This window comes from Poecilia formosa, unplaced genomic scaffold, assembly GCF_000485575.1.
Source record: "Poecilia formosa unplaced genomic scaffold, Poecilia_formosa-5.1.2 Scaffold19, whole genome shotgun sequence".
NCBI classification, from domain to species: Eukaryota; Metazoa; Chordata; class Actinopteri; order Cyprinodontiformes; family Poeciliidae; genus Poecilia; species Poecilia formosa.
Window position 1 is genome coordinate 923,007 of NW_006799958.1, and position 10,289 is coordinate 933,295.

The window sequence follows — 10,289 nt, forward strand, 5'->3', positions numbered from 1 at the left end:
AGAGTGATAAGTTGTAAACGATAGCGTTGCTTTTCTGCACTGCTTTAGAATTTGTTGTTTGTCTGTAGTTATAGTTTGGCAATGGCACCGGAGAAGGTGAACGTATCCATTCATTGCAGTTAAAGCCAGACCAAGAGAGATATTTAAGACATTATATTGTTGGCAAAGATGTTGTTCAATTTGGCACGTCCCTTTTCATAGTGGGGGGATGGTTATTACACAATTTCCAGTAAGCTTCATAGTTCTTGCACTTGCCTGTGCTCATTTCACACTTTGAGTCCCCAAAATTCACCCATTCACACATACGTTCACATGTTGATGGTGGCAAGTTTCTGAATAGCCTCTGTCAGGCCTCACCAGGCTGACAGAGGCGAGGCTGCCGTGCACCGGCGCCACTGGGCCCTCTGACCATCACCAGCAGGCAAAGCGGGTGAAGGGTCTTTGCTCTAGGACACAATGGCAGAGATGGATGGAGAAGGGGGAACCCAGCTGTTACGAGACAAACTTCTACTACAGTCGTCACCATCACCCAAACTCATCAGGTAGCTCACTTCATGGTCGAGAAGGCACATTATATACCTAAAGGCTAAATGTTAGTGATTGGGCAAAATCAGATCCAACTTAAACAGAAAGACATCTCCAGCAATCAGTCATTTCTCGATAGCATGGCTTACCATCTTTCATAAGTTTATTTTTACAGAATAAAAATAAAACATTTCTTTTTTCTGATAACGCCTTTAAAGCTAGTTCTGTTGAAATAAGAAGCAGTAATTTTTGTTTAATGGTTAAAGGAGAGGCTGTTATACTGACCTCTGCTGTGTCTTGTGTGTACTGCAGTTGTATTATTCTGTTCAGCGAAATAAACGAACGCACGTTGAAACGCCTGTTCTCTTCAAGTTCAACTCTGACTTGCTTTGATTTCATTCAGTAGTTTGAGGCCTGTGAATCATCAACGTCACCAACACAAACAGAAAACTTGTGAACATCTAAAGCTAATTATCGCAAAAACATTTAGACAAATCAAAAAAAAAAAAAGGGGGAAACTTATTTGCATTTTCATTTCTCATTCATTCGGCTTCAACATTAAGTGTGTAACTATACACGCAAAAACTTCTGCTTGAAGATTTCTGGACAGAGATTACTTTGGCTGCTAGTGAACACATTAAATAAACATCTTGAATGGATATTTTTTGATGATTTAGACTAATCATCAAAAGTATTCTTAATCATTTGCTCAGGAGTAAAAGAAACACTGTCACCTTGCTATTTTCACCCAGCACAATTTGTGCACAAGTGTCTTTGCGTGGTTTTAACACCTTGAAATCACTCCCGCCCTTCTTGGGGCGCTGCGAAGACATGCTCGAAAACAACATGTGCAGATTAATGGCATGTGTATGTTGCACCAGAATATCTTGAAGGCTTTTTTCCTTTTTCTAAAAAAAGAAAAAAAAAGAAAAAAAAAGGTTTAATAGATACACCTTCTGCATAACCTGTGCAGGTGTGAGGCAAAAAAAGGAAATGCTTCTGCTCCAAAATAAAAAAAAAAAGAAAACTGGAGAATCTTTTTGAAACATGCTTACAGTATTTCAAAATAGACATTTACCTACATGATGACCACAAACGTCTTTTGTTCAAAACAACTCCGGTGGTGAGGGAGAGGAAGCAGTTTGACTTCCTCATGACCAGGCCATGTGGTTCTGACTCATGGAGGCTCAGACGGCTGGATCACTCCCATGGCTGACTGATAACCCAAAAAAACAAAAACCTAGCCGCCGCTGTTATTTCAAATTTGTGCACACAGTGATGTTACACTGCACTAACAAATAGTCACACATATTTCTTCTCTGCTTTTTTTTTTTAATATTAAGTCATTTTACTAAAGGAGCTAGAACCATAATTGGGAAACAAAAAAAAAACAAAAACAAAATCTATCTTCAAGGGACAACCAATCTTCTGGCCCATCTGATGATAATCTGCGTTCTGCACATCCTGCAATTGGTAAAGGGAAAGTTTGAGAGAGAGCAAAACACCTCAAAAAGGATTTCCTCCTGAGCAAAAACCTACAGTTGTGCGTTGTGTATGGATGTCATGGTATTTCAGCTGCCTCCTCTATATGCAACAGCATAAATTAGGGCAGTGACTCAAGGCAGCCCACTACCCAGCAGTGCAGCTTCGCAGACTTCTCCTCTCTTCAAGTTAGAACAGCACAAAAGGAAATCGGAAGAAAAAAAAAACAGAAATCTTCCATGACTAAAAGTGAACTGTCTGCTTCCTCAAAGGTTGTGCTATCACCCCAAAATTAAAATATTCAAAAACTTGCTTGTAAATAAAGGCCACGATAATCTGATGGAAGGTTTTTCTGATGTTTTTTTTTTTTTTTACCATGTGGCTGTCAGATATGATTGCAACAGAACAGGAAACATCTGTGGTAAAAGATCTTCTTTAAAAAAAAAAAAAGAAGAAGAAAAAAAAAACTGTTACAAAACTTACATCAGCCATGTTTTTATATTTTATTACTAATTCAAAAGAAAAGAAAAAAAAGCTGGACTCATGCAAGTGAGTACAGGCCTTTAAGCTGCTTCCTGAGGCTTGCTGCTTCTCCTTTTATGAAGAAAAACGAACAAACTAGTAAATGCAGATTCACACCTACCATTTCCCATCTCAACCTGCAAGAGGTAATGATCAAAACTGTTTAAGAAAACTGATATGAACACCTTCAAGCATCTGTTTCCCCTGTATTCAAATAATGGACACTAAAAAAAAAATAATAAAAAAATAAAAAAATAAACTTTAAGTTGGACCGCAGGCCTTTCACAGTGGTAGGCATGTCCCAGTTACACCAAGGCTTTGCAGGACCCAATTTCACTTGCAGCACAGGATGTGTTGAAACAACATTTTTTGTGAAATTATCAGAAGACATCCTGTTTTCCTCGTCGTTAACGGGATGTAATCATTTTAGATCATGATGTGTTGCAGCCATACTGCGCTCTCCTCTGGTACTGCGACTGCGGGGGGTTCAGCCCGTTGCCCGCTGTACAGTGTGTACAGTAAGCACTTGTGTTGTAACATGAGGAAGGCACAGGATGGCAGCAGTGCTATTCCTGCTCTCTACCTCTCAACATCACAACATTCAGTGAATTTAAAGGGATAACGTTTTTTTTCCGGCCCAGCAGTTTTCTGGCCTGTTCGTGGGGTTGATGTCTATTCATTTCAGGTCATTTAGATTGTGTGCAAAAATGATATCACTTCCATTTCATACCCATACAATGAAATGATGCCATATTATAGACTGAATGTTACAGAAAGTGAAAATACGGAGCCATTTTGCAGATTTCTTATCATCTGTTTGGCATTAGAGTTTGAATTTTAGAGCAGTTGCTTTTATAACAGTGCACAGTTCAATAAATTTAACTGTTGGGCAGATTTGTTTATTTCTTTAAGTTATATCTCATGAAGCAGCATTTAGTGAGTTCCTCTTTAAAAAACAAATGCAATCTTGTGCTGATAATGTCACCTTGAGTTTCCTCTTAAATATTTCATCATGACCGACGTAATAAAAATTCATCAAAGTTAACTCCCAAGAAATTAACTGTTAGCAAAGTTTAATGGGATAGTTTGTTCTTTATGTTCTTTTAAACCAGTTTGCAGTTAGAAAGTTCTTATTTTATAAAAGAAACTGTCCGTTTTATCTTGACAACGATAGAGAGTGGTCAGTTTTCATAAAGGTGCTCATTCGGTTGTTTGAAAAGTTCCTTTTTTTTGCCCAAAAATTGTTTTAAAATCTTCCTGCTTATCCTTGCAGGGTTATGTGGTGGACCAGTGCCTGTCTTGGTATGAAGACACACCCTGGACAGGTCGCCAGTCCATCATTGATTTGATATTTCCAAGATTTTTATACCTAGTGGATTAAAATGAAATAATGTATTTCATTCGAAAGCACATTTTTGCAATTTAAAGCAAATCTAACAAAGTTTATTGCCACCTTGAGTGAGCATTTTCAAAAATCCACGGCAGAATTGTTTCTATTTTCATTTGTCTCGGTTTTCTGAACCAAAAATCACAACATTGCCGCCCAGCCATGTGCAACGTGCCAACAAACATAACCTGCCGTTGATCCGCCGCGTCGGCCGAGACGTTCTTGCTTCTAACCACTGATTCTTCATCTGTATAATCTGGCGTGTGTCGATGTTCTCTGATCACCACAAGAAAAACAGACGCAATGTTTTTCACTTTCAAAATCACTAACTTTATCTTTGAAATTAAGCCTGTGGAACTGAGAGTCTGAGCTGATCTAAAGCTTGACACAAAAAGCAGGCTGAGCGCGTCATCACAACCTGTAGCTGTGTTCATTCGAGAAAACGATAACACCGTAAGGAGCAAACTGACGTACGACATGTTGGAAATTAGCACCATGGTTGGCTTTGACAAATCTCAATGAACTTTTAGGGACAACTGTGTGCAACAAGCTTGCTTGCAACTAACTAGTGCTCTACATGTCATCATTTAAGAAAAGGGACAAAAAGGAAAAAGCAAATAAGTTGCCTGAGAGGCAAGTAAGAGAACTTCTAGTTGTGATGTTGTTGCGTCATTGATTTGAGGTGTTTGCATGTTCTCTCTCTCTCCTTGCAATTTTTATGTCTGGGTCTTCTTCTAATAACATAAAAGCATGTTACTGTAGTTGAATCAATGACTATGCTGAATTCAGTGAATCACAACAGATGTCCTTTAAAACAAACGGATCAAGTTTATTAAAACGGCCACAAACTATATATTCAAACAATGCAGTCAAGTTCAGTTTTTTTTTTGTTTTTTTTTTACATCACTTCTTAAAAGGCCCAACAAAGGAAACATACTTAACTGCACTGAGTGACTGACTTTGCAGAAATCCGTCCCCATAATGCGCATGCAGCGACAGGAGACACCCAACTGCATCAAGTCATTCATTTTGCAGCGATCCCTCATATTGCACATGCATGCGGCGGACGTTTGTGTGAAAATCTATGCAAGCACTTTAGTTTAACTTTGTTTTGTTTTGTGCGTCGTTATGATTGACTGTCAACCTTCACAGCGAGTGCTGGCCTCCTGCACAGTCATAGCTGAACTAGAACCAAGCTCTGTCCCTGACACAACCCTGAACAAGGTGAAACAGATTTGTAGCATGAAGAAATGTTAGGAAACCTCAATGAGGCTGTTTCCTGTTTGAAACTGAATTAGCTTTAGCGTGGCAAATAACTTGGCATATGTATGTTAATACATATGTGAACCGCTGTGGTGGTACAGTTATGCAAAAGGGACATAAAATGCAAAAAAAATAGTCGCTATGGTGAAACAAGAAACGTTTGAATATGACAACAACAAATCTACAATTGTGCAACTTTCCAGATGATTAAATATGTATTTAATTAGGTGGTAGCCCTGAGAAAATGTTTGACTATTGTGAAGAGTTTCAACAAAAAAGATAAATAACAGTTGTCAGCTTAGATTAAAGTCATGATTCAGTTTCACCATATTGTTCTGTTTATCTGTTTATACTGTGCTGTGCTTTTTTTGTAACATACATCCCATAATGATAATCTGAATAAATTTAAAATGTGATTTTCAAATGAAAAAAAAAAAGACGTAGAAACCAATCTACTCTAATGTAAAAGTCTGACAGCCCCACCTGTAAAAAAAATTAGTTAGCCGTGACTGATGGCATTTATTTTGTTCAGTTTCACTATGAACACGTTGTGGTGAGACCTATAGAAAAACCTGAAAAAAACACTGAAACAGAGTCTGCCTAATGACAGGAAGTGGGTAAGAGAAACACTCTAAGGAAATTAAACAACAGATCAAAAACAAATCAATGATCACGAAGTCAAAGCGAGAACAATATCCGTGAATGCAGAGAACATAAAACAGTGGCGAAATTATTTCAAGGGGGAAAAAAAGAGACCAGAACATTTAAATCATTGAAGACGGCTCTTGACTCCATGGTTGAATAATAAGAGCTGCTGACCAAGGAGGTCAGTAAGGACTGCTTCATGTTTGACCAACACACAAGTTGGTAATGCCGAAGAATTTTTCAAAAGCTACTGTGTAAAACTGGTGAAACAGAAGTAGATCTATGTGCATCGTGTTACAGCTGGACTAAAACTAGCACAGCACTTCTGGAAAACAACAACACAGCAACAGCCAAGCATTGTGTTGGTACAGTGTCATGATGTGAGATGGGTTTACATACTTCTTCATGACCTAGATGATTTGCAGTAATTGATGTAACAATGAATTCTACTTCCTGGCAGAATGCAGAATACACTGAAGGCTCTGTTCTGACCACCAGCTTCAGCTTAAACTGAAGATTGATTTGATTTTGCACAATGATTTGGTTCAACACAGGTTTTTTTTTTGTTTTTTTTTGAGTGGTCGGTAACACTTTATTTGAAGGGGGGTGAATAAGACTGACGTGACACCGTCATAAACATGACATAACACCTGTCATGAACATGAATAAGCCTTCATGAATATTTGTGACTGTTGTCATAAAGCGTCATTCGGTAAATTATGACACTTTTAATACAAAGTTGACATTATTCAAAATGTCTTTGTTATGACAACTTGACATTAACCAAGAAATCATTACTGATATAAATTTGTTATAAAAGTGTCACTGATTGCACTTTAAAAATTAGGTAACTTTATGTTATTAAAGGTAAAGTTTAAACACTAACGATTTCCTGGTTAATGTCAAGTTGTCATAACAAAGGCATTTTGAATAATGTCAACTTTGTATTAAAAGTGTCATGATTTACCGAATGACGCTTTATGACAACAGTCATAAATATTCATGAAGGCTTATTCATGTTCATGACAGGTGTTATGACATGTTTATGACAGTGTCATGTCAGTCTTATTCAACCCCCTTCAAATAAAGTGTTACCGAGTGGTCTAATCAAAGTCTGGACTTAAATGCATACCAGTTATTGTTGTATAACTTTGAAGAGATCACCCATGCACAAAAACACCTCATTATGGATGAATTAAAACCATTCTGCCAGGAAGAGTGGGCAAACAGTCTGCACAGTGATGTAAAAGACTTTATGCCAGTTGTTGCAAAATCTTGACTGCAGTTGTTAGATCCAAAAAACACACACAAAAAAAACAATTACTAGGATGGGAGGAGGCTTGGTTTTTCAGACAGTTAGGTAGATTTTTAAAGTTGAAATAAATTAAATAATTATGAGTCAAACAATAATAAAAAAAACCAACATAAATGCAGTAAAGGTTTTTCATGTTCATATCCTGATGCATTTTGTTTAGATAATTCAGTTTGTTTTCCTTTTAAAAAAATAATGATTGTTAACAAAATAATGGAAGGACACCCATATGGGATCATTGTAGAAAAACAAAGATACTGATAGTGAATTACTGATGTTGTGAGTGAGGTAGAAAAAAAACCTCGCCCACAACTACGGTAACCCAAACGTTTATGACCACACCAACCCTTGTTCTTGAAAAAGATAGCCCAGAAATGATGAAATTGGCTTGTATTAAATATGATAAACAGGGAATAGATTAGCTGCAGTTGATTCATCTGTCAGCAGCTTTATTTAACCTACCATCGTGTCAGCTGTTTCTGGAGACTGAAACTAACAGGGAGCCTAAACAGGAAAGCCCAAAATGAACTTCTATTATTTATTAAAGCTCGATAAAACTGTTGGCTTGAACCGCTACATTTTTTTTGGATTTCTACAACCCAGTGCTTTCCCCATTCTGGTTACTCTGATCGGTCTGATATTGGTGCATTTATCAGAACAGTAAACTAACTCTTTGTTTCCGACGCAGTGAAGAAACGTTCTGTCTCCTGCACATCACAACTCATTTCAGAAGCCCCACCGCCAACATTCATGCCAATGGACTAAACATATGAGTAAGTGGATGGAGTGTGGTGGGGTGGAGGGTAATACGACATTTCACCTAAACCTATCTTTAAAATGAGGCAACACATCTGTTTCATCTAACAGAAGTTGTTAACCTTTTTCCCAAGCTGATGTAATAAAACTGACTCATTTCGTTATCTAAGATGAAAAATACAGCATTATTTGGCCACGTCTACATTTTTTTAAATGTATTTTTTATTTTAGCATAGCCAGTAAAAATGTTTCACGAAACCATTTAGCATCGACGGCTTTCTTAGTCACCAGTAAATGTGTCATTGGGGTTGAGTTGAGTTAGCTGATACATCTCCAACTAAGATCTATAGTCTCTGAGCTACGTCACCTCGTCTCACATTCAGGTCAGAATTGGGTTATTCCTGTCTTACGTCACCATCTATACGTCATCTATATGTGCTTTTGACGTCACGTTGTTTTAAAAAGCTCAAACAGTCACTGTAATGATAAATCTGTCCCGTTTTAAACACATGGTTTGATTTTTACCAGGCGCTACCACAGTTTTAATTTCACCTTAAATTTACAAAAACATCCTCCAACCAATAAATAAATAACTAAAGATGACAAAAATGTGTAAGGAAAGCTAACTACACCCAGTGACTCAATAGCCATAGAATAACCACCTCCAGCAATAAAAGTGCTTAAATTAGTCACCGTCTCCATGCCATCTTCTGATTTACGTCATGTGGATAAACTTTAGACCGCTTTGCTTTTCAAAGCGGTCTAAAGACTTGCCGTCTGTTCTTTGAAGTTTGCGGGTTTTCGCTAAGAGACGGCTTTAGAATCGGGCTGAGGTACGAACTTTAACTAGGCCACTGCAAGATCTTGAAACTTTTCCTTTTCATCTGTTGTGTTTCAGCCGCCACTGAAGATGCGCGTGAAGGAGGGACATCACAGAGTGTCTCAAACCCTGATGTGATTGATGGGTAGCCAAAACAGAAGTCAACACTGACGCCCTCCTGCCCTGTGTTCGTGTTGGCGGCCGAAGACTCCAGACAAGAAAACTGCTTGAGCCGTCAAAGAAACTTATTACGGTGGACTCGGTTTTTAACACGCATCTCTTCCACTTTTTCTTGTTTTTGTTGAATGTAATAAAGGCAGTTTGAGTTTTTGTAGACTTAAAGACAGGCGATATTCAGGATGTGGAGAGCCTGAATATTGATGTAGTGATTTTACACAATACTGTAATTTTATAATGTGGGATTTTTTTTTTTTCATCCACAGATTAAATGTCCTCTAGTTGAATATTGGATACGTCTACATCTTGCAGCATGTGATTATGCTACTGTAATAAAATATGGAGCTAATAAATTTAACCTGACACTGACTTCAGAGAGGAAAAAACAATTATAATAATTCTCTGTGAAATCTGAGTGATGACCCTGGGTAGGTCACTCCAAAACGTTATATTATTTCCTGTCAGATTTGGTCAAAGTAGAAGATAATACAAAAATAAATCTGCCTGTGGTATGAATTATTTTTGTCTGGAAGGTGATGTGTTGTTGTTTGGTTCTTGTTAAAGCAGAACATGATGATTTTCTGTTTAGTTTATGGAATGTTTCACTTCCTGATTTATTGAATAGATTACAAGAATTCATAGCTGCTTTTTTTTGTCCCTTTCATCTTATATCTACAATGTGCAGATAACATTTCCATTTTATCATCTAATATATGACAACGTTTTTTTCTAAGGAATTTCTGAGTATAATGTTTAATGATGAATAAAAATCCGAATAAACCACATCATTTTGATTCATGTCTTGTTTAATGTTTAGTAATTAATTATAAACATATCTAAAAACTAAAAAAAAAAGTACGTAACCCACATGTTTTCCCTTGTGACATAATTGCACAATAGCTGCTTCAATCTTTGCATATTACACAATTTCTTCATAACAGTTTTATGCAAACCTATCGGGCTTCTTTTCCAAAAAACACAGGAAGTGCTAAAGGTTATGTTTAAACATGGGACTTGCTCGAAACAAAGAGTACACCTGCGCATGGTTGCTAGACCCACACGCACACCAAAGCCTCACCGCAAGATGTGGAAGGCAGCAGGAATGAGGCCCCTGAGTCGGGGGAGCAGGAAAGGTGGGTGAGGAAGTGGTGATTTTCATCTACGTACTCCTACGCAGAAGACAAATGTGGGCGGCAAAGAGAAACGCAACATGTTCTCATTTTGGCAAATTTCATGAATATTGTTAGGTTTTTGCCATCGTGCTTAAGCTGCTGCGACGCACATTGGCCTTGATTTTAGTAGAGCTTACATTTGGAAACTCTATCGCATTCGCTCTTTCATTGACACCAAGCAATCACAATATTGCTACAATAAAAAAAACAACATATTATTATAATAAT